This window comes from Phascolarctos cinereus, unplaced genomic scaffold (assembly GCF_003287225.1).
Source record: "Phascolarctos cinereus isolate Bilbo 61053 unplaced genomic scaffold, phaCin_HiC Scaffold_1;HRSCAF=81, whole genome shotgun sequence".
Taxonomy (NCBI): Eukaryota; Metazoa; Chordata; class Mammalia; order Diprotodontia; family Phascolarctidae; genus Phascolarctos; species Phascolarctos cinereus.
In genome coordinates this window covers 79,371,039-79,396,153 of record NW_027555514.1, presented here as the reverse complement: position 1 = coordinate 79,396,153, position 25,115 = coordinate 79,371,039, and the positions used below count along the sequence as shown (strand labels likewise).

The following is a 25,115-nucleotide window of genomic DNA, read 5'->3' as shown; positions in this document are numbered from 1 at the left end:
GTTATTGGGGAATAACAGTCATATATATTTATTATTTATGTATCTTGGACACCAAACTCTTATCAGAGAAATTTGAAGCAAAGTTTCCCACCCACTCTATCACTTCCCTTTTTATCCTAGATATATTTATGTTGTCTGAGCAGAAGATTTTCAGTTTCGTGCAAAGTTATCTATTTGATCTTTTGTAGTTGCCTTTATTTCCCCTTTGGTTAAGAAAGCATCTTCTGCTCATTGCTGTGAGAGGAACATGATCTATTTCTTTTCTAATTTTTTTTTGCACAATCTTTAATATTAAGGTTGAGTATCCCTTTAGAATATATTATGGAATGTGGTATAAGGTTTTGGTCTAAGCCTAATTTCTGCCAGACTGATTTCTCACTTTCCCAGTAGTTTTTATCAAATAGGGAGTTTTACTCTAGGTAATTAATGTCTTCCATTTGATCAAACACTGGATTATTCTGTTGTTTCTGAATGTCCCTTATCTAGACTGTTCCATTGATCTGTCTATATGTCTGATGGTTTTGATGACTGCTACTTCATAATATAATTAATTGAAGTCTGAAAGTGGTATTTCCCCTTTGTTCCTATTTCTTTTCATCATTTCACTTGACATTGGAGATCTTTTGCTTTTCCAAATGTATACGTTTATTAAGTTCTGTAAAGTATCTCTTTGGTAATTTGTTTGGTATAGCATTAAAGGTATAAATTAATTTTGGTAGTATTGTCATTTTTATTATATTGTCATCGCTGGAGCACTGAATTCAGCTTGTCTAAGTTGACTTTTATTTCTTTAAGGAGCATTTTGTAAACGAATCTATACAAGTCATTTGTGTGCTTTGGCAGATTGATACTCATGTATTTTATGCATTTTGTAGTTAGGTGGAATAAGATTTCCATTTCTGTTATTGATTCTTCTGTTTTGTTATTATTATATAGACATGCTGTTGAGTTTTGAGGATTTATTTGGTAGCCTGCAACTTTGCAGAAACTGTTAATTGTCTCAATTAGTGTCTTTGCTAATTCCTTAGGATTTTCCAAGTAAACCATCATACTGCCTGCAAACAAGGATAGTTTTATCTCTTCTTTACCTGTTTATTCCTTTAATTTCTTTCTTTTGTCTTTTTGCTGTTGCTAACATTTCCAGGACTATCTCAAATAATAGTGGGAAGAATAGATGTCCTTGTTTCTCTGCTGTTATTTATTGTAAATGTTTTAGTTTATTCTCAATGTGTATGGTACTTGTTTTTGGTTTCAGATAGATGCTTTTTATGATATTACAAAAAGGTCCCTCTATATATATGAAGAATGCTGTTCCTGTCTGACAAAGAAGTAATGAACTAAATATGCAGAATGAAACATTAATTTTTAACATGTCCAACATGGAAACTGGTTTGCTTCACTATGCATATTTTTGTAACTGATACTTTGCAGGGTTTTTAGCGTAAAAGAGTGGTGTACTTTGAGGTTTTTTTCTGCATGTATTGAGATGATCATGTGGTTTTGGATGGTTTGATTTTTAATATGATTAATTATGTTGATTGTTTTCCTAATGTTAATCCATCCTTGTATCCCTAGTATAAATTCCACTTGATCATAATGAATGATTTCTTGGATAAAATGCTGTAGTCTGATGTGATATTATTTGAATTTTTTGAGTGAATGTTCATGAATAATATTGGCCTATAGTTTTTTGTTTTGTTTTGTTTTGTTTTACATTTCCCTGATTTAGGTATTAGGGCTATGTTTATCTCATAAAAGGATTCTGGTAAGGTGCTTTCTTTCTCAATTTCAGGGAATAGTTTGTGACAGGCACTGACTATTTTTTAAAGTTTGCTAGAACTCTTTTGTGAATCTATTAGGACCAGAAGTTTTCCCCCCCCTTCTTTGGTAGTTCCTTAACAGCTAGATCTATTTCTTGTTCTGAGATTTTGTTATTTAATATCTCTGTCTGATCTTCTGATAGTTTGGGCATTTTATGTTTTGTGAGTATCCCTCTATTTATTTTCTATTCTTGGTTTTATTAACCTATAGTGGTATGTGTTTTGATTATTCTTTTAATTTCTTTCGGTTTCGCTGTGATTTCACCTTGCTCATTTGCAATTTTATTGATTTGATCTTCTGCTCTCTTTTTGATCAAATTAGCAAAGGATTATTTACCATTTCTATAGTTATTTGTTTCCAATTTATTTCCTCTTTAATTTTTTGTATTTCTTTTTTGGGGCATATTTTAGCTTTATTTGTTACTTTTCTAACTTCTTAAAATGCCTATTCAGTTCACTAATCTTTCTCCTTTCTAGGTTGTTAATGTGTAATTACAAGGCTACTAATTTATCTCATGAAGACTGTTCTAACTGCAACCAAGTAATTTTGGTATATTTTTTCATCATTATCATTTTCTTTTGCATAGTTGTTAATTGTTTTTATGATTTGTTCCTTGGCCTACTCTTTGTTTAAGATTTCCTTATGAAGTTTCCATTTGGGTCTGTATCTTTTTGTCCTTGAACCAGTCTCTGAACCAGTTTCTCTTTTTATTGTTTTATGGATTATAAAGGATATACTGACTAGCTATGCCTTTTTGCATTTGTTTGCAATATCTCTTTGCTTCAAAAGTGACCATGTACAAGGGCTAAGGCATTTGGAACTTGTAAGTTTATTGCTGATACTGGTTTGTTGGCTAAGGTTCATTTTAGTATAATATGATTTCCTTACTTATCTCTTTTTATTTTTTGAATGTTTGTTTTTGCTTTTCAGATAGCATGATTGCAATTCCTGCTTTTTTGTATTTCCTTCATATGTATTAAATTTTTTTGCATCCCCTCAGTTTTATTTTGTGTATATCTTTGCTTTAAAAAATGTGTTTCTTGTAAGCAACATATTGTAGTGTTTTTTGGTAATCCAATCTGTCATTCTTTTTCATTTTATTGGATTGCTTGTCACATTTAAAGTTATCAGTTTTGTTGTTCAGGTGTTTTTAGTTATGTCCGACTCTTTGTGACCCTATTTGGCGTTTTCTTGGTAAAAATACTGGCGTGGTTTGCCATTTCCTTCTTCAGCTCATTTTACAGATGAGGAGACTGAGGCAAACAGGGTTAAGTGATTTGCCCAGGGTTATATAACTAGTAAGTGTCTAAGGGTGGATTTGAATTCAATAAAATGAGGCTTCACCTGACTCATCACTCTATCCACTGCACCACCTAGCTGCCCCCCAAAAGTTATGAGTTAGGTTTATATTTTCCTTCATCTGTTTCTAATATTGGGATTTTTTTCAATTTAAGATCCCCCCCCTTCTCCTGTAAACATAGTTTGCATGTTCCTTCAGTTACTTTACTTTAATCTCTTTTTAAGGTGACCTTGTTTGCACTGTCTCTCTTCACCCCTGATCCTCTCTTCTTTTGACTCTTTTCCCTTTGTAGTTTTGTTTGCTAGTTCTTTTTTCTCTCTAGCTTCTATCTGATTATATAATTCTTCCTCTCTTTTTTCTTCTCAGTTAGTCAAGTAGATTCCCCTATCTACTGCTTTCTTTCAACTGGTCCTATTCATTCATTTTCTAAATTTAATTTTTGTGTCCTTTTCCAAAAAGGATTTCTCTCACTCTCCTCATTATCCTTTCTTTCTTGCTATCTGCTCTAGATTCCCATTCTCTGATTCACGACCCCTTTAATTATTTGGTTTCTCCTTTTTCTCTATTCTTCATACAATTAAAGCTTCCAAGGTATCCATCAAGGCTGTCTCTTCCAGACACTTTCTGTCACAGCCTTATAGGGTTTCCCCCTTGGATTCCCTTTTCCACTGTGCCTCACTCCCAGAACAATGACAGTTATTGCAAAATAAATCCTGGGGTGTCTGGAGTGTTTAAGGAGGACTGGCACCTCTGGTGTGAGGGCTTGCTGAGCCCTTTTCAGGACTGCCTATCTACCTTTGGTGTCCACCTGGCACTCAGCTCTCACCAGTGGCCCCAAGAAGCTGTAGCATGCCCAGCAGCCACACCCTGGTAAATCATGTTGGCAGACGACAGGCTAAACCTGATTGAGAATAACTGACAGGCCTCAACCCCTTCAGTGAGTTAGGGGAATGTCTATTCCAAACGTGAAGACTTCCTGTTTCGAAATGGATAGATGAGGACAATTTGTTCCAAGCATGAAGGCAGCTGAAGCAGGTGCTGTGGAGCACTTAGAGGCTGGTCAGACATAGACGAGCCAAGGTCATTCACTGCATCTGGACCATATCCAGCTGGCTTGACTTTTGTTCCATGACTAGACTTCAGTGACTCTGAGAGAGCGAGTCTGAAGCCTTTGTGAAATCTGCCTCACTTAAATTCAGTTTACCCAAAAGTCAAGACATCAGCCTGTGATGTCACTGGTCCGCTTCAGAAAGGAAGGCCAAACAACAACAAATAAATCCTATCTTAGTATAAGCAATAGGCGTTTTTTTTATAATTGGATTTTTCCTCTATGGATTGTTAAGCTATTTTTAAGTGGTTGTGGGCCTCATTGTGGGTATGGTTTAGTATTCTGGAGTTTAATGCAGTCAGCAGAATCATTTTCAAACAGCATCTGAAAGATGCTCATCTTTGAGTACTCTGTGTGTGTAACTGTGGGATACTTTTACTAGGATTCAAGGAGGACATTTTTTATGACAGTAGCAACCACCTCTGTCAAATAAGCATTCTGACTTTGCTTGATAATAACAGAGGATCCTTAAACAGTAATCTTAACTGCAGTCAAGACATTGGTGAAGGAGAACCTTTAAAGCTGTTTTGCTCTTTGAAATCAAATGCTTTTTTTGTAATAAACAATAAATGTTTTATATTGTTAAGGCCTTTAAGTCAGTTGTGTGACTAAGAAGATGTATTCAGCTGAAGAAAATTCATTTGTAAAAGCTTGTTTATTCCCTTCTTGAATTTTCACCCAGAATACACTCTATACTTATGGAAATCATTAATAGAATAAGCATTTATATAGTGCCTTCTGTGTGTCAGGCAGAATGCTAAGCACTTTTTGCAGATATTATCTCATTTGATCTTTAAAACAGCATCAGAGAAGGTACATTTTTAAACATGGCCCCTTAGCTCTGAAATTCTTCACAGTTGGTATTGTAAAAGGCTGATTACTATATGTCTGTGCCTAGCCATCTCATTTTCAGTAGTTAAAGACTGACCAAATTGTTAACTATTACCAAGGAAAGAAACTGGAGATCATATTTGGACTAATGATCTATTTATAAAATTTTTCTAAAGGTTTTAATAAATATGTTGCTTAATATAATGCAATAAGAAGATATAATCCAGGTACCCTCCTGTCTTTCAGCAGGTCATCCTTGGGTTCCTGGGAGTTTGGAGCTAGGGTAAATTATGCTGATTAACTCTTATTTGCCTTCTCCCCTTGAAACGTTTATGTAAGTGAAATATGGTTAAAATGAACATCAGGAGAGTCCTTGTAAAGGAAAAGAAGGGGAGGAGATGTTATCAAAAGGCAAGAAACCACCAAAAGTGTGTTACTGGAAAGAGAAAGGGAGATGTTGCTAGGAAACCCTACTTATTACTGACCCCTACCTATCCTTTACATGCCAGTTGTACCTCTGGGAGTGCTTCTGGTATTCTAATTTATTTTGTTTTGTTTTAGTGTAAATAGGGAATCAGCTAATGAGGACCTAGTCCTTAGAGCAAGAGTTGTTAACCTGATATCTGTGAACTTAAAAAAAAACAAAACCCTGAATTTCAGTATATTGGTTTCCTTTGTAATTCTCTATATTTTATTTTATATTTAATACCATTTTGAGGAATGGCCTGTCAGCAGATTTTTACCAAATAGTCAAAGGGGTCCATGATACATCAAAAGGTTAAGAACTCTACCTTAGAGTATTTGCAATATGACCTGCTTTGTACCAACCTATCTGGAAGCTTAGTGATCCTGTTTCCGGACCTATACAAGGGAGGGGCCCTGCCCCTGACGTCAAAGTATTTCCTGTCAGCTAATAGGTGGTGATGAAAAGCCTTTTAAATGACTGAGGAGCCAAAACTGAATGTACATTCAAAAGATATGAGAGTATGATCTCTCATGCTCTTCTCTGGCAGCTTTCAACTGAGGGAAAAGAAATGTTGTGGGCCTCTAGGTATGGGAGGCGCAGCAGGCCTTATTTCCAACTCAGCCACCATGTGGCCATGAATGCATGGTACCTCTCTCTGTCTCTCTGGCTTTTTTGGATTTATTGTTTTGTGTTCATAGGGGAATGACTATTAGAGACTGAATGGATCAGGTTTCAACCTTGTGAGATTCGAAGATCAGATGAGCCATCAAAGGTACCCTTCACAACTGGAATTGGTAGTAGCAGTATGAGTCTGGTGAGAAACCAGCCCTTATCTGTTAGACTTCCAGTCTTTTTGACTGAGACAAGCAAATATTTCAACTGAGGAAAGGAATATAGCACCGTTTGGAGATGCCTAATGGAGAGGTCCTTACCCTCTCACCCACTTCAGAGCAGAAATAGCTATCCTCTGACTGCTTCCTGTTGGCATGAGGACTCTTAATGATCTGCTGAGCCAAAACCCTGGTTATAATAAAGAGAAACTTCCTGACGCTTAGGCTTCTTCTTTCTGCTGTCCCAAAGTGTAAGGATGACTTTCTCATCTCCAGGATTTGGTAGGAGGGATGCCCATCCTCCAACTGGACTGTAAGGTGTAAGCTCATGACCTCCAAGACAAGCCTTTTGTCTGGGATGATGCCTTGTCTTGTTTATATATTTTTTTCCTTTGATATGGGGCCTTGTAAGATGTCAAAAGGCAACTGGCATCTTCCTCCTCTTCCTGAGGATTCTAGCAAGGGGATATTCCATGTGAGAGTAGTTGTGGAAGAAAATGGCAGAGGCGGACTAGCCAATAAAGTCACACAGAGAGAGAGACAGAGAAAGAGAGAGATAGATACACAGAGACAGAGATATGAAGAAAAAAGTCTAGTTGGCACTGATTAGATTGTATTTAGTGGAAGTGAGATGTAAAATAACTTAGGAGAAGTTCAGTTCCAAATATTTCAGTCAGGTTTGAATATTACCTCACAACTGATGATAATCATTCTATGAATCTTTATTGCTTAACATTTCATTTCTGTGTCAGAATAAAATTGCCTGTTCCTTTCCTGATTCATATTTGTATTCTGGATTCCTTTTACTTCCTCTACTTCTGCTAGGGAGGACTGCTTAGACTAGGGCTAAAAATAGAATTGTTCCTCACGAATCTGAGGTGGGGGTAGAACTGGGCTCTGGGAGCCTAGTTCTCCAATTGAGAAGATAGTTAACTCCACTATAGCGAACCCAGGGCAAACCAGAAGAGTAAGATTGGGATAGAGAATGGCAAAGGTCAGTACAGTGATTCCTAAATTGCCACTGTGCTACATATGAATAAATAACTGTTTATCTGAGATAAACATTTGCGCCCTTTGCATTTTCAGGGATCCATTGGAGATATCCACATGGGACTCTTCTCATTAGATACCCTACTACTTAGAAGTATACCTCCTTTCACCTGTGCCTTGCTACCATTTCCTCATTGGGGGCTGTAAAGGAAACAAGGCATAGAGCCAAGAGGATATTTGGGACTGTGCAGAGACAAGGAAACAGAGGAGAGGCTGAGGCCAATACTTAAATGCAATGTCTTAAGACTGAGTTGTTACCCCTAAGTTCCTAGCACAAAGTATAGTTTTAGCTACAGCATCCCTAAATAAGCATGGTCACTGATGCAGACTGTAGTGAGAAGAACTGGGAAAACAATTTATGTCATAATACTAACACTGTAAAGGACCAACAATTTTGGAACACTTCATAACTCTGATTAATTTAGTTATCAGCCAGAATTCCAGAGGACTGAGGATGAAGAATGCTAAAGAATGCCAAGTGCTGAAGAATGACGAAGAGGTGATGGATTAACATTTTTGGACATGGCCAATATGGAAATTTATTTTTCTATGCTTATTTGTAAAGGGTTTTCTTTTTTTTTTTTTTAAGGTGGGGCAGATGAGAGGGAGGAAATAAATGCTTGATAATTGAAAAAAAATAATTAAAAAGCTCCCAAACTATTCCTTGCTGCCTTTGAACTTACCATGTCAAGGCTCAGATTCTTAAAATCTGGCCCACTTGCATTAGTGATGCAAATGCTTAGATTCCTTAAGAGTCTGGCCAATATGGTGGATTTTTAATGTATCTTCTATTTGCCTGAAAGAAGGCTTGGGTTGAATTAATTTGTGAGAACTTGCCTGTCATTTTGGAGTCTAGCACTCTTAAACCTCTAGACCTCAACTCCACCACACACCCCAACTTCCTAATTTTTTTGTATTGAGATATCTGAATATTTGAAAAGCATTTCAATTATTGAAATATGGATGTCGATGTGTATACATTTAAAATAACTCAGATTACAAGTTAAAATCTTTTTCTTTCCTTTTTGGTTAAGTGGCTCGTTCAGGGTTCCTACAGCTAGTGTCAAGTATCTGGTGAGAGACTGGATTTGAATTCTGGTCCTCCTGACTCTCAAGGCCTAAGCACTATCCACTGGACTATCTAGCTGCCCCTAAGAATTATTTTTTAATTAGAACCAGAGCCTTCCCCTCTCCTATCTTGTGTGTTTGCCTGACCAAAAATAACTAGGACTGAGGCATTCCCCCAGCATTTGAAGAGCTAAACTACCTCCACCCGCGGGCAGAAACACATGGGAAAGCACTTGCTGCAAACCCCACGTGCAACGCAAAGGCAAGAGGGTAGACGTGCACCTGTGGCCAAGGCGCGAGTGGGGGAAGCCTGGCCAAGGCGGGTGCCTTGCCTGCATTGCTGCAGGAGTCAAGAGCAGTATAAATAGCGGTGCAGAAAGAGGCAGAAATCTATTCAGAGTTGGCCCTGGAGGAGAAGAGTAGGGGAATGAAGAAGAAAAGAAGACTGCAAGCTGATTTGTCCTGAAGCTGTTTAAATTGTGGACTTCAGAGCAGAGCAAGAGTCAAGGAGCAGAAGCTGAGCAGCAGAAATCAGCGAGTAGGAGCCGGAGCCCAGACTCAGGACCTGTTCTACTTTTGAAAAGAAAGCATCTGAGAAAGCATCTGGTGGTATTCTCAAGGAACTTGGTTTGGGAATGTGTCCCTAAAAACATGGAGGATGTAAACTGAATCCTATATCAGGAAGGAATGGTTCCCTCCCAGGCCCCCACCTGACACAGCAAAAGTGTGTGTGTGACCTTTAATGAATTAGAGAATTCTCAGACTTGAGGAAAAGACCAGACCTGAACAGAAAATTTGACTTTGAAATTTAAGAATCAGAAGAAACCTAAGAAGAGATCCCAGGATGAAAATTCTTAGCCAGGTTTCAAGCTTCCTTGAAAAGAGAAAATACAATACTGAAACATGAAGAAGAAAAAAAATTGCAGCTCTGTGGTATTTAGGATAATGCCAACACCTAGCAGCTTTTACCTACATTAAAAAAACAGTAGGGCTTTGCCCAGCAAAGCTGAGTGTAAACCTGAATAGGTTAAAAAAAAAATGAGGTTACCAAACTGAAAGAGTGCCGTTTGTGACAGACCAGAACTCAATGGACATCTAAGACCAGGAGAATCGAGATATAAACATTGATGGAAGTATAAGGGACCCAGTAAGGTCACAGTTTACTTGAATGTGCAAATGTTATGTGTAGTCTTAACAGACTCATTCCTCCTGTAGTTTGAAAGGAAGGTGTGAGTTGTGTATGATGGGTTCATTCTAAAAAATAAAGGTAAAAAGGAACAATTGGAAAAAAAAAAAAGAACTTACCATGTCAACCAACCAGGCTATGTTAGAAAGGCATTCCCACATAGCAGGGCAATGGAAATTCCTCTAAAACCTTTAACTCCAACTTCTATAGGTAGGGTGCTTTATAGATCAGATGGCTAAGAAGACAGACTCCCCACTTACTTAAAGGACTAGCCCAGCTTGCATTAGACAGGTGCCACTCTTACCACAGGTGCCATTTCTACTTTCTTGAGAATTATATCCATGATTCTAATGTTAGAGTTTAAATGTGGTGTTGAATTGAGTTTGTTTTTAAAATCACTAGAGTTTCTTTTCCTTTCTGTTTATTTGCTTGATCACCCTCCATTTTCTTCCTTGGATGTCTTCCAGGTGACTTTGCTTAATTGGGTCTTTTGCCAAGATTTCTTCCTATTTGGGTTTCCTTCCACTGTTTCTCACTGTTGATGAGGTTGCTGCTCAAGACACCTTCCACCATACTTCTGCTTAAGATTTCATAAATTAATTATATGTTTTGTTTTCAGGTTTTTCTTTCTAGTTCCATTGTTAATCTAGCCAGGTCCTCATCACTGAATGTCTAATTTTTTGCACAACTTCCTAACTAATCACCCTCTCTTAACAGCTACCCTTATCAATCCACTGGCATATTTCTTGCCAGATTATTCTTCATACAGTATGGCCTTCATTATGTTATTGCTGTGCTCAAGAATATCCAGTAATCCTATTGCTTGAATTTTCTTGATCCTCCTTAATCTGATCCTCTCAAAATTAATTTCCTATGTTTGCCCTTTATCTCCCATGCTTATTCTCATCTCTCATGCTCATCCAGCCATCTTGAACAAAGTGTTCTCTACTTTCTTCTCTATGTCACCTCTGAAAACAAATGACCAAAGAGCTCACACAGGTTATCACAACCACAGTTAACTCTGAAAAATAAAATAAAATAAAACCAAAGAGCTAACAGTAGTCATAAGCAAAAAGCTTTCTTTCTTCCATTGGAGGAGGGAAACTAGACACATGTGCTGGGGCTTCCTCTAATACTGAGGAGACCCATTTTAGTGTAGGCAAATCTCAATACATATACTAGTGGCTATGCAGTGAGCTATAGCCCTGATGACAAGTTTGATTTGTAGCAGGGCTTCGTGACCATGTGATACTGGCTTACATTTTTATATACTTTGAATTTCCAAAGTACCTTCATATATATATATATATGTACGTATATATATATTTCTCATTTGATCTTTGCAACAACTTGGATGTGTGTGTATGTATATATGTATGTTATTATAACATTTATATAATGATTTAAAGTTTGTAAACTTCTTTATATATGTAGAAACTAATCCCTCTATATGTGCCATTTCTCTCCTTTTTTCTAATAAATTGCAACCTCAGTCAAATCACCACTCTCAAATATTTAGTCACTTTCTTTTTCCTGGGTCCTTCCCTATTGCCTTCAGAAAAAAAGTGCAAGCTTCCTCCATTTTTTTGTTTTTTATTTTTTCCCAATTACATGTAAAGACAATTTTTAACATTCATTTTTTTTAAATTTGGGTCCCAAATTCTTTCCCTCCCTTTTTCACTTCCCCTTCCCTGAGATGGTAAGCAGTTTGACATAAGTTATATGTATGCAATCATACAAAACATATTTCCATATTAATCCTGTCATGAAAGAAGAAACAGACCAAAAAAACCCCCATAAATGAAGTGAAAAATAGTATGCTTCAATCTGCATTCGGACTCCACCAGTTCTTTCTCTGGATGTAGACAGCATTTTTCATCATGAGTCCTTTGGAATTGTCTTGGAACTACTGCGTACAGTGTTCTCCTGGTCATCATTTCTTATAATACAATAATGAATGTAATGAAATGCTATTGTTCTATTAGAAATGATGAGCAAGCTGACTTCAGAAAAACCTGAAAAGACTTACATAAACTGATGCAAAGTGAAGGGAGCAGAACTAGGAGACCATTGTACACAGTAATAGCAATATTGTATGATGATCAGCTATGAATGATTTAGCTATTTTGAGCAATACAGTGATCCATAGATTCCCAAAGTGGGTGATACTGCCCCCTGGGGGGCACTGAAATGATCCAGGGGAACAGTAGTAGCCTTGGGTGCAGTTGGGGGGAATCGAATAAAAAAAGGGGGTGGTGGAAGCAGAAGGAAAGAAGAGAAGATAATTTTGAAAAACCATTTATGCATGTTTCATCTGTTGTTTAACAGTTAAAGTTGTAATGATTACATTATTTTCCAAATAAACACACTCACATGCACACCGATCAGTGGTCAAGTCTGCTGACAGGTTTTAACAAGCAAGTGTTGGCAGGTGAGCATAGGAAGTCCATGCATTGGCTGGAATAAGTGCATGTAATGACTTGTTTTCAATACTATACTATATGGTTACATGAAACAATATTGTGTGATCAAAATTTCAATGCAGGAAAAAAATCACAAATTTGTAATAAATTATTAAATTTAAGATGTGTCATTTTTAAACCTATATTTTATATTTTTTGAAGTGATGCAAATTAAAAAAAAACATTAAAGGGTTAAAGAAAGTAGATTTCCAGGAGTGGGCTGAGTAATTTTTTTTAAAGAGGGTAGTAGGCCAAGTAAGTTTGGGAACTTCTGATTACAACCATATACCACAACTTGTTTAGCCATTCCCCAGTTAATGGTAATCTCAATTTCTAATCCTTTGCCACCACAAAAAGAGCTTCTATAAATATTTTTGTACAAATAGGTGCTTTCCATTTTTTAAAATCTCTTTGGGATCCAGACCTAGTAGTAGTATTGCTAGATCTAAGAGTTTGATTGCCCTTTGGGCAGAGTTCCAAATCACTCCCCAGAATGGTTGGATCAGTTCATAACTCCACCAACATTGCATTAATCTCTTAATTTCCCAACATCCCCTCAAACATTTATCATTTTCCTTTTTTTGTCATATCAGCTAATCTGATACGTATAAGGTGGTACCTCAGAGTTGTTTTAATTTGCATTTCCCTAATCAATAATTATTTAGAGCATTTTTCATATGGTTGTAGATAGTTTTGATTTCTTCTGAAAAGTGCCTGTTGATATCCTTTGACCATTTATCAATTGGGGAATGACTTGTATTCTTTATAAATCTGACCCAGTTCTCTATATATTAGAGAACTGATGCCTTTATCAATGCACTTGCTATAAAACTTGTTTCCCATCTTTTTGCTTTCCTTCTAATTTTGGTAGCATTGGTTTTGTTTGAGCAAAACCTTTTAAATTGAATATAATTAAAATTATTTTATATCTCATAATGCTCTCTATCTCCTCTATTCTTAAGAAAAAGGGAACCTTTACTAGAATCTACCATCTCTTCAAGCTATAATCCTTTATTTCTCCTTCTTTTTTTCGGTCGAATTCCTAGAAAAAGCTTTTTGCATTCACTGCCTTCCCTTTCTCTCCTCTTACTCTTCAATCTTTTGTAATTTGGCTTCTGAACTGTCACTCAACTGAACTTCTCTCTTTAAGTTGCAAATGTTCTCTTAATTATTAAGTCTAATGGTCTTTTCTGATTCTTCATCCTCTTGACCTCTCCTGCATTTGCCACTGTTAGCCACTGTTGGTCTCCTTTTGTACACTCTCTTCTCTCTGGGTTTTCATGACACTACCTTTGTCCAGATCTCCTGTCTGTCAGATAGCTTCTTCTTAGTGTCCTTTGATGGCCCATCATGCATCTTAATTGTGTTTACTGAGGTCCTGTCCTGGGAGTGCTTTCTCTCCTTCGAACTCTCTTGGTAACCTCATTACTTCTTATGAATTTAATTATCATTTCTATGCAGGCAACACACAGATGGATATATCCCAGTCCCATCCTGTCTTCTGACCTGCAGTCTCATGTAAGGAATTGTCAGTTGAACATTTCAAACCAGATAGCCTAGATACATCTCAGATTCCCTATGTACAAAATGGAATTCATTATCTTTCCTTCCAAACCCTTCCTCTTCCAAACCGCTCTATTTTTGTTCAAGTCTCCGAGGTTCATAACCTCAGGATTATCCTTTATACCTCACTTTCCCTTATTCCCCATACCTGATACCTTGTCTCTACTCATACAGAGATCCATCTTAGTTCAGGACCTCATATTTTTTTCCTTAAATTATTGCAACAGTCTCTCAATTGGGCTCTCCTCACTCTAAATTATTTTACACATTGCTTCCAAGGTGATTTTTCCTTAAGTGTAGATGTGACCTTGTCACTGTCCTACTCAAAAATCCAGAGCTCCCCACTGCTTCTAAGATAAAATATAAGCTCCATTATTTAGCTTTTAAAGCCTTTCACATGCTGGCCTCAACCTTAATTTTCAATCTCATTGTACATTACTCTTCCTCTTCTATTTTGCATCTCAGCCAAACTGTCATTTTTGTTTTTCACAGGAGGTATTCCATATCCTGTTTCCATGCATTTCCACAGGCTCTCCAAGCCCTGGAATATATTCCTCATTTCTATCTCATACAATCCTTCTCATTCCTTCATTCAAGGAAGTCATTAACACCTTCTTAATGAAACTTTTCCTGATTCCCTCAACTGCTAGGGCTAGCTTGCATCTAACTTCTATTTACTCTCTTCATATATATTCTGCATATACTGTGCTTGTTGTTTTCCCTATTAGGACGTAAAGTCCTTTTGAGTGAGATTGTTTTTTACTCATATTTTTTTTTTTATATCTCCAGTGCCTGTTTACTTTTTACTGTAACTCCAATGCCTACCACAGATCGAAAATAGCAGTATGTAGTATTTTTTTGATTGATCTCATTTGATCCTTACGACAACCATGTGAGAAAACTGAGGTGGAGAGTTTGCTTCATTTTCCCATGGTCATATGCTTAGGATATTGAAGAATCTGGAGCAGAACTCAAGTGTTCTGATTTCTAATCCATTGTTCTTTCCATTATACTCCTTTGACTTTTTATGGATGGTATTTTAAGACTTAGCAGTAGTGTTTTTGAAATATTTAGTGAAGATTTTCCCCTAAGTCTTTATCATTTTGAATTTAATAGTGATTTTAGGTACCCTGGATTCATAGCAATAATAATCATAAAGGTGAATTTTTTTCTTACTCCAAATCATAAAAGTTATGCTTTGTAATTTTCCCCCCAGATGAGGATATTGTGGCCTGAGTCATACGGACTATAGGTTCACTTCATGTTCAATAACTAGGTCATGATTAATGTGAGTTCAAATAATGTGAAATTTGATGGAATGTGAATTATAAAATGATGCCAAGTCTCATTTAATTCCAGCTAGAATTCAACTAATGCAATATGTATAAACAGATTGAAGGTTTTAATATATAGCTATGTCATCAGCCTGTACTTGCTTGTTGTTAAGCATAGATATGTTGTGTTCCTATATATAATTTTGCTCCCAGTTGTGTTCTTTTTTTTTTAAAGCCTTTTATAATTGACAAAAGGAAGTATATTCCAGATGGAAAAACTGCCAGTGTAAAAAAGTTTGTTATTACAGTAGAACAAAAATTTGATGTAATTGAATGAAATGAATGTGATCATATTAACTCTAAAATAGGATCAGAATACCTGAATCTGTGGTATGGAATATTCTAAAACATGCAATAAGAACAGAAGGAAAAATCATAGTTGTATCAGCTTAAAATTTTTTTTTTTATTTTTAGGCAATTGGGGTTAAGTGACTTGTCCAGGGTCACACAGCTAGTAAGTGTCAAGTGTTTGATGTGAGATCAGATTTGAACTCAGGTCCTCCTGACTTCAGAGGTGGTGTTCTATCCACTGCCCCACCTAGCTGCCCCAAAATTAGAGAGAGACCCTCTTTTTTTTGTTTTGGCTAGGCAATGGGGGGTTAAGTGACTTGCCCAGGGTCACACAGCTAGTAAGTGTTATATGTCTGAGGCCGGATTTGAACTCAGGTCCTCCTAAATCCAGGGCCAGTGCTCTATCCACCGCGCCACCTACCTGACCCTTGCATCAGCTTTTTTTTTGTGGTCTGAAAACAATTATAAGGAATGATGTGTTACAGTGATAGAAATAGAACATCTTTTAGCTGTATGGATTAAAGATTTTAACAAAAAGTATGTTGCTCTTAGAGCAGCCACTCAGACAAAAACTTCATGTTTACTTAAGACTGAAAGAAAATAGAAATGAAATGGGTAGTGAATAAATGTTTACTGCAAGCATTAGTTTGTTTGATCACTTGAAAATTGAGTATCTTTAGGTAAAATGTTCAGTAATTTTAAAATTTTACTTTCTATACCTACCCTTTACTTTGTAATAAATTTGAATCAGAAATACTTTTCTTATCCTTTGCTGTTATGTTAATAAAATGATAAAATCATATTATGTTAATAAATGGATAAAAACTCATTTTTAAATTCTTCATTGAAAATCTCAATTGGACTGTAACCAATTATCATATTTTACATATAATTATAACTTTAAATGGTATGAATTTGAATAATTTAAATACTTCATGGGATTCATTGTTTGCATTAAAAGCTCTGTATCAGTCTAGTTTTACTTTAGTTGTCCAGGTTTAATTCAGTACCATGGATAGCACACAAGCATAGCCTCTCCTATTTGGAAGAGATCAGAGGAACTTTATAGTAACATCTCAACAAGAATTTCCTTTGTTGCAAGGTTTTATTTTTTTTAAACCAAAACAAAACTTTGAGAGAGTGTGTGTGTGTGTGTGTGTGTGTGTTGTGTGTGTGTGTGTGTGTGTGTGAGAGAGAGAGAGAGAGAGAGAGAGAGAGAGAGAGAGAGAGAGAGAGAGTCTGCTGATTTAGCAATCTGGAGAAATCTATAAACCTTAGTAGTTGGCCAGTTATGGCAGATGGTCAGTTGTCTGTGGGCAGGAAGACTACGATCACATGTGATCTAGCAATGCATCTAATTATAATAATTTTGAAATATTAATTAGCAGGAAATTTTGATATCTGCAACAACTGCAATGCGACATAGATATATCTGTGATTTTTAGTGACAATAAAATCATAGGTACTGTTAATATGACTGTGGTTTGTTGTCTACATTCATAATTGAAGGAAATGCACAATCTTAGGTAGAGAGTAGTGAAAATAAAGATGTGATTCCCTCCCACCCCTTTTTAAAGTTCATGGACTCCCTGAAATCTAGCCCTGTACCCTGGGGCTTGATGCACCCCAGATTAAGAATTCTTGTTCTAACAAGCCTTGGTCATCTAGCCTTTAGCTAAGTTCTCAAGCGAGGTGGAACCCACTACCTCCTAAGGCAGCCCATTCACTTTTAAGATGACTCTAATTGTTAGAAAGTTTTCCCTTCTATCAAGCCTGTATCTAGCTCTCTGTTTTCACCCGATTTTCTTAGTTCTCTGTTCTTAAGTCATCCATACAAATTTATTTCTTCTTTCATATGATAGCCCTTTATATATCTGAAAACAACTTAATGTACTCTTCTGTTTTTAGGATAAGCATCTCTAGTCCTTTTAATGGATCTTCATGTGGCGTAATTTGAAGTCTTTAACCACTCTAGTTGCCCTCTTCTGATAATTCTCCAGTATATCACTGTCTTTCCCAAGTTGTAGTGCCTCCTACAGAACACAATACTTCAGATTTGGTCTGACTAGGGCACGGTATACTTTTTGCCTAATCTGCAACACTGTGTCTCTCTTAAGGCAATCTAATATCACTCACAAATTCACTTATTCCTTCCCTGAAATACAGTAATTGAGGGTGTGTGGAGGAATGGAAACCTTTTAAGGGGAAGTGAGTTAGAATGATTCACTTAGTTTTTTTTTTTACAACCAGTCTTTGAGCTTTTGCTTCATTAGTAGGTTCTCCAGGGACTAAACTAACTACTGGGAAGAATGGGTCAGTTTTCAGTCACTTTGAAGATTTATATCAGAGTTGAATAGGCCAGGTTGGTTTAGAAGCTGAATTAAATGGCGGACATACAGAACAATGATCCAGGTCTCATTATTTCCCACTGTGGGTAGGTATATGAAGGTATGATAGGATAGAACCAATCTGGTCATACCAGAGTCATTGGGATTGGAAGGTGACTTCTTGTAGATTCTGTTATATAAAGAATTAGAAAATATGGCCCCTGCCCTTGTGGAATTTATAATATCACTTGGGATATACACAGGCGTATTACATATACAGCAATCTAATTTACAAGAGATATTGATCTCTAGATATAGCTCTTTGTGCAGAAACTAATGAGTCAACATATCAACAAATGAAATGTAGTGCAGACTGAATAATTAAGTGTTGAGGGCATATAACCAAAGGAATTGATTAACCCAAAATTGATGGCAGGGCAGGGAACTCTATACCAGAAATTAATTTACCTCACTGAACATATCACCCTTTTTCAGTCTATCTTACAGACTGAGTGGGATAAATGACAATATTGTTAAACACGTTCAATTGTCTGTTATTTTATGGTTGGGAATGTCACCATAGTCTTAGTACTGATCTAAAATCCTAGCTAAAATACTAGCTTTAACATGCATTTCTGGGACATTAGTCAGTGACTTCACTTTCTTATGATTTTTTTTTCTTTTTAAGCAATTGGGGTCACACAGGTAAGTGTCAAGTGTTTGGTCTGAGGATGCATTTGAACTCAGGTCCTCCTGATTTCACAGCCAGTGCTCTATCCACTGCACCACCTAGCTGCCCCTTTATGATTTCTCAGTATCTTCAGATTAGAGTGAGTACTACGAAGTCCTCAAAAATTATCAAAATGAAATTTATTTTAAAAACCACATAGAAATATTATGCCTGGTCTATGTTGCAAAATGAAATGTAGGAACAAAATATTTTAAAATTAGAAGGGGTCTTAGAAATCCATGAATGCCATTATTTTAAAGACGAGAAGTTTGAAATATACAGAAGTGAAGCAATTTGTACAAAAGGCACACAGGTAATTATTATTGTTGAGTCATGTCTGACTTTTTATGACCCTATTTGGAGATTTTTTTGGCAAAGATACTGGAGTGTTTTGCCATTTCTTTCTCCAGATCATTTTACAGATAAGGAAACTGAGGCAAACAGGGTTATGTACATGATTTGCCCAGGGTCTGTTGCTAGATTTGAACTCAGAAAGATGAGTCTTCCTGGCTCCAGGCCCTGTGCCACCTAGCTGCCATGCAGGAAATTAGTGGCAGAGTCAAAAGTTTATCTCCAGACTATCATTATAGGACTATGTCTGGTGATATTTTGTATTTTTTTATTCTTTAAAAAAATCCTCGTGTTTGGGGGGGGAGGGAGGAAGAGAATTACTCAAAATTTGAAAAAAAATGTTAAAATTGTTTTTACATGTAATTGGGGAAAAATAAAATATTAAAAAAATAATTTAAACAATTCTCATTATGCAATATATATTATTCCATCCCTTGTCCCCAGAATATAAGTCAAGTCTTAATTATGGAATTGGATTTTCTTGTTGTGATATAAATTTTGTATTTTTTGATATTATGGTTATAATAACACTCTAATCTACAGTCATTTAGGCTAGGTAGTCCTAATGCCCATAAAGCACATAAGCAAAGAAAAAGTTTGTACTTTTCCACTGTTATAATCTGTGTTAACTCTGTGTCAGGCAGATAAAGTGTGCAGTTTTTGATTAGATAAAACTCTTGACCTATTGTAGGGGTCTTGAATCATTCTCTTTTTGCTGCCTTAGTTAATTTAGATCCCAGTTTTGGTCCTGATAAACTTCCTTTACTAGAGCCTCACCCAGGCCTGGTATAGGTAAGTCACTCTGAGAACTTCTCCACCAAGTCTGAGTCTGATTAGGAAAGCCTCCTCTCACAATTGTTCCAAAGCAAGCCTATCCTTGGAATATATAATTTCACCACCTGAACCCCAATTTTGAGCTTGTTTCTTCTCCACACAGCTCTCTCTTCACACTGGGTCAGTTTCTTGCATCTGCTGGGACAAACCTTTGTTTATATTGCGATAGTGTATATGCTTTTGTTTGCCTGCTTGGTGCAGCATAAAAAAGCTCTTGTTTATATCACCTTCCCAAGTACAATTTCCTGTAAATCCCTGAACCCAGGTCTCTGCCAGAGCTCTGAAGCGAACTAAAGCATTTACCTATTTCATGACATCTGCTTTTTAAGTATAAGCCCTTAGCTTTACCTTTTGCAACACAGAGTGAGAATTTTGACCCTCATAGAGAAATACTTCATAAAAGAAGGAAAATACTTGTAATTCTTAAGGGCTTAGAATTTTACTTGTAGCTGAGGATGACTGCTAGTTGTGTAACTCATCAGTCAGGTCACTCCATATTCTATCTAAAAGAGATCCGCGGGGGAAAAAACCCAGCAATTTAGGTCCCACCTTTCACCAAGAACAGCTGATTTTGCCTTTTCTTTCTAGCCAATGGTGATCAAATCTTTCAGAAAGGAAACTAGATGAGTCATCTTCTGCAGATAAGCTGAAATATTAATAGTTCTATCTCCATAAGTCCTCAATGCAGCCAAATCACACAGCACGCCTACTCATCTCTATCATTGGAGAGGCTCATGGCAAAGAAGCCCCTTCAAAACAGCTTGGATCTTAAAGCTTCAGAAACTGATTAAACAGCTATGTACAACTGAACCTGAATATTAAGTCCCCCCCACCCCCACCCCTTTCCCCTCTATCCAGTTCTTCACGGATTGTGGTCATTTTTTTAGACAGATGGACTTGAAACCTGCTTGATCTTGGAACATCACTTGAACAGCCACTGCAGTGAGTATCTTCCAAAGTGGGTCAATTCTGGGTTTTAAGATTTAACAAATGCTAAGAAATCTAAGAACTTGGCTATTTTGAAGGGGGGGGAAGGTGGAGGGAGTGTGGAATGTGAGTTCCTTGAGATCAAGGACGAGTTTTTTGCTTTTCTTTGTATCACCAGCGCTGAGCACAGTCTCTGGCACATAGCAAACGCTTAATAAATGTTGATTGATTAACTCGACCAGAAAGGCCTTTTTAGTTTATTATTCAGGGATGGATTTGAGGAGCGGGGGTGAGGGTTGAGGAGGGAGAGTTAAGGGGGAGGAACGGAGCCCAGAGGCATTGTATTTTGATTGGCGCTCAGCCATGAGTTAATTAAACTTGACCAGGTGACTTCAGCCTTCCTATTCCCTTCCATCATCTCCCGGAATTTGTAAAATGAAGACGGCACGGGCCAGAGATCCCCCAGAGCCACTGCAGAGATGATTTCACTCCAGCCCAGCGGGTGGGAAGAGATCTGCAGGGGCACCCCGCACAAGAGCTCTTCCCGGAGGTTTTGTTTGATTCTTGGCTCTAACCTCAAGCGTCCGGCCCGGCACCGATGCTCAAGGGCCGGGCGCACGGGGTGGAAGGGGAAAGGCTGCTGAGCTCCGTCTCGGTGTTATCCTCTGCGCCACATCAGGCCCTGCCACCCCTTCCACCAGCTTGTCAGTCACACACTCGGCTTTTTGTTTGTTTCCCCTTCCCTCCCACCCCCAGGCTCCTGCAAATCCAGGGGGCAGCTGGGAGCCTCGTGGGGCGCCCTGCCAACTGCCTTCTCTATGGTGACAGGATGGAGACGGATGGGCGGGGCTTCCGGCGCGGCCGGAAGTGTGAGGCAGCTAGGGGTTGGAGCCGAGGGGAGTGATCGTCCCGTGTCTGGCTACTTCAGGCACCAGGTAGCTACCGTCGCCCGCCGCCTCTTCTTCGTGCCTGGTCGGCTCGCGCGGGCTGCGGTCGCTGGGAGCAGCCGGGGCTAGTGGCGAAGGAGCCCGTGGCTGGTAGTGAGCGGGGAACGGCGGCGGCGGGAGCGGCGCGAGGTCCCTCGGCGGCTCTGACAGGTGAGAGCCGCTTCCCGGGGAGGGTAGGAGCTTGCTTCCGCCCGGGCCTCTCCACGCCCCGGGTACTCGGGCTCCGCTCGGCTTCGGGGCTCCGAGCCACCCTCGGCCCCTGGGAGCCTGGCCGCCATCTTCCAGGCTGGAGCCCCCGGCCCCCGGAGAGGGCGGCGCGGTAGCCGCGGGCCCCCTTGGCCCCCAGTTCCCTCGGGAGCCTGCGCCCTGAGTCGTGGGGAGGGGTCGTCACGCTGCGACGGTGGGACTTGCCGTGACTCGGGCACCGGATGCTCCCCCGCGCCCCGCAGGCTCCGAGGCCGGTCCTTGGTTCCGTGCCTCCCGGGGACGCGGGACAGGAAGCGCGGTGTCCCTCGGAGCCGTGCTGCAGCTGTCGGACAGTTCGGGGCAAATGAGCCCAGGTTTCCAGGCCGTGCACTCCCAGTTCCGCCGGCATGCCCGTTTCCCCTTTTGTAGGTCTTTCCACCGTGTTACACTCGCCGCTTGAAAAAGACCCGAGAAGTCATTAGAGGAAAAAAAAGGGACATGAAGGAAGCCATCCTTGGCTTGCTCCATTATAATAGACCAGCTTGTGCAAATTATTTGCTACTCTCGTGCAGGACACGTTATTATTATTCTTTTAGGAATAGTTTTATTAGTAAGTAATTTAGGGATCGGGGCAATATCTGTGATTTCATTGGTACCTTAGCCTACAGCGCTGAGAGATGAAGTGATAACTAAATGTGTAAAAAACCCATTCATTCACTTAATACTTATTGAACCAATCCTTATGTGCAACTACTGGTTGGGGAAATAGCTTCGTGTAGTGCGAAACACACTGTACTTGGAGCCGGAAGATCTGGGTTGTTTTTGTTTTAGTGACGGCTATGTACTTAATGAACTCTGTGACATTGCGCACGTTAACTTCCTCCCGATAAGCTTCAAGTTCCTCATCTGTTAAATCGAGTACATAAATGTTTGCCTTGCTTACCTCACAAACTTTGTGAGGTTCATATAAAATCATTTATGTGAAAATGGTCTATTGCTTTACTCTGTTCCCCCACCAGAAGATTGTTCTTATTTCCATTATGATAATCTTTTTGCAAAAATCTGGTCAGGTTAGTTGTGGTGTAGTTTATTCAGGATAGTAATAGAAAGAGTATATATTTGGAGTCAGGAACCCTGGCTCTGACTTTTATTATATTCTACTAACTGGATGATTATGGGATAATCATTTCATCTTTATGAGGTCCAGGTTCCTTCTCTGTAAAATGGAGAAAGTAATCACCTATTTCTTAGGATGGTTGAGAATAAAGTGCTTTATAAATGTTTAGAGTGCAATATAAACGTTAGCAGATGATGATGACAGAGGAACTGAGTTTAAGTACTACTTCTGCCCTGGTTGATCTTGGGCAAATATAACATGACGTTTCTAGGTCTCAGTTTTCTTCCTTTGGGTGAAATGAAATTCTAGATCATGGATAGGGAACGTGTGGCCCCCAGAGGGCAGGTATCCCACCCCTGTTCTAGATCACTGCTCTAAAATGGTGGCCAGGCCCTCCACTGGTTTTGAGTATGATCTCTAGGGAGTATGCTGAATAACCCTCAGTCCCTTTCCAAACAATTTAAGGGGAGAGAATGATTTTTATCCCAGCCTCCCATGGTAACCAATCACTGGGTGGTCTCCAAAGCAACTTTACCATGCCTTTAGTCCATTTTCATCTAATACTTCTCTACCTCTTCCTATATTTGGCTTCCTATGGCTCTGCAAGGGCCTTACTTCTCTTATGCCACAGGTTTAAGTGATCCAGGCCCTCATATCAGTAGTTTTTGAGGCAGTACTCAGTTTGCTCCCCCATTTACCTTCTAGATCCCTTCTGGATAGGTTCATTTACAATGTAGGCTACAGGTGATTACGAGTCCTGGCCATGCTTTCCCTAAAATATGTATTTACTCATGACAGTATTTTTAGAGAAAGCAAAAAAGATTTTGTACCATTAATAAATATTCTTTTCCTTTTTTTGTCTTTTTTTTTTTTTGGTTAGGCAGTGGAGTTAAGTGACTTGCCTATGGTGACACCACTAGTGAGTATTATCTGTCTGAGTTTGGATTTGAACTCACAACTTCCTGAATCCAGGACGGGTGCTGTATCCACTGCGCCACCTAGCTGCCCCAATAAATATTATTTTCAAAGTGCAGTTTTTATTTTATCTCATCCTTTTAAAACTTGTATGTAAGTTTTATAATTTACGTAATTATTGTAGTACTACACACACACACAATTTATAAATAAGTAAAAATTTGGAGGAAGTGTGTCCAGTAACTTTTTTACTAATGAGATGATTCATGGGAAAAACTTGGGGACCAGTGATCTAAAAGAGATAAACAGCAGTTGGGTACAGTAGAAAAAGTAGTTGGTTTGCTGTCAGAAGATCTGAGTTTAAATCTTGCCTCTTACACATTACCTGTGTGTTCTCGGGCAAGTGAGTTAACCATTTTGAGCCTGTTGCCTCCTCTATAAAATAGAGGGTTGGATTGGTCACGTCCATCTCTTTATGTGTGATCCTGTGATCCCTAAGGGCCTTTCAGCTCTATAACTTACTCTGCTCAGTAAGCTTCAGTGGTTCCCTGTTGCCTACCAAAAAAAGTTCACACTCTTTTTAGCCCTGCATTCAAACTTCCAGACATAGCTTTGGACTGGTTGCCTGTGAGGTACCTTCTCCCTCCAAATCGCTCAACTTATGTGCCTGAAATGTCTTTCTTTACCTCACCCTGCCTTTTGTTGAAATCCTACCTGTCTTTTAAGACTCAGTTTGGATAAATTGCTCCTATTACCTGTATTCCTTGCACTAGGCAGTAATGGTTTTTTCCTCCCTTGAACTTCACTTGACATTTGGTTTGTTTCTGTCACATGATTAACATTATGATTTTGTTTCAGTACCTTGTATATATATATATCTCCATCCCGTTCCCACAGATTGAAACTCCCATGAATGAGTCAGAAACTCTGCTTCATCTAAACATTTTATTTTGCTCAGTGCCTACCACTTAATAGCTGCTTTAAATGTTGAATTCGAAATATAAGTGTTATTAATGCCACATGGCTGATCTAGACAGTAAGCAATATAGGCAAGGACTTTAGAGGTGGAAGGTGTTATTTTTATTTGTTTTCCATTAAGTTCACTGTTTATAATGACTTGGAGGTAACGGTCTTTACAGAAAGATTACAAGCTTTAGGAACTTGAATGTTTTATTTTAATAAAAAAATTAAACTAGACCCACACTTATTGGGATCTTGACCTCTGGCATTAAGTAACTGAATACCATTAAAGGAATGCTAATTATCTTTTGAAAATGTAGCTTTCATTTTTTAAATTATGCTGGATTATAGGTTGTGTCATCACCTTTGAGAATAAAGAGTGTGACTTCATTTTCCAGTTTTGCAACTGACTTACCTCAGCCTCTCCTCTATTAAATATTAGTCACTTGAATCTCAGGTGAGAGGATTAATATAACATAAAGTGATTTAGGTATTAATTTGGAGTAAAAGT

At 38.3% G+C, this 25,115-nt stretch overlaps 1 protein-coding gene across 2 annotated transcripts in view; it reads left to right on the top strand.

The window, feature by feature from the left end:
* The first annotated feature begins 20,215 nt into the window (after positions 1–20,215).
* WDR37 (WD repeat domain 37) overlaps positions 20,216–25,115 on the top strand; it is a 110,072-nt gene continuing 105,172 nt past the window's right edge. The window contains exon 1 of one of the 2 annotated variants that reach the window (XM_020990368.2): positions 20,216–20,494. The gene's annotated coding sequence lies outside the window, so the exon portion shown is untranslated. Of the gene's footprint in view, positions 20,495–21,309; positions 21,577–25,115 lie in introns of those variants that run through there. The other variant, XM_020990367.2, reaches the window with a different exon arrangement.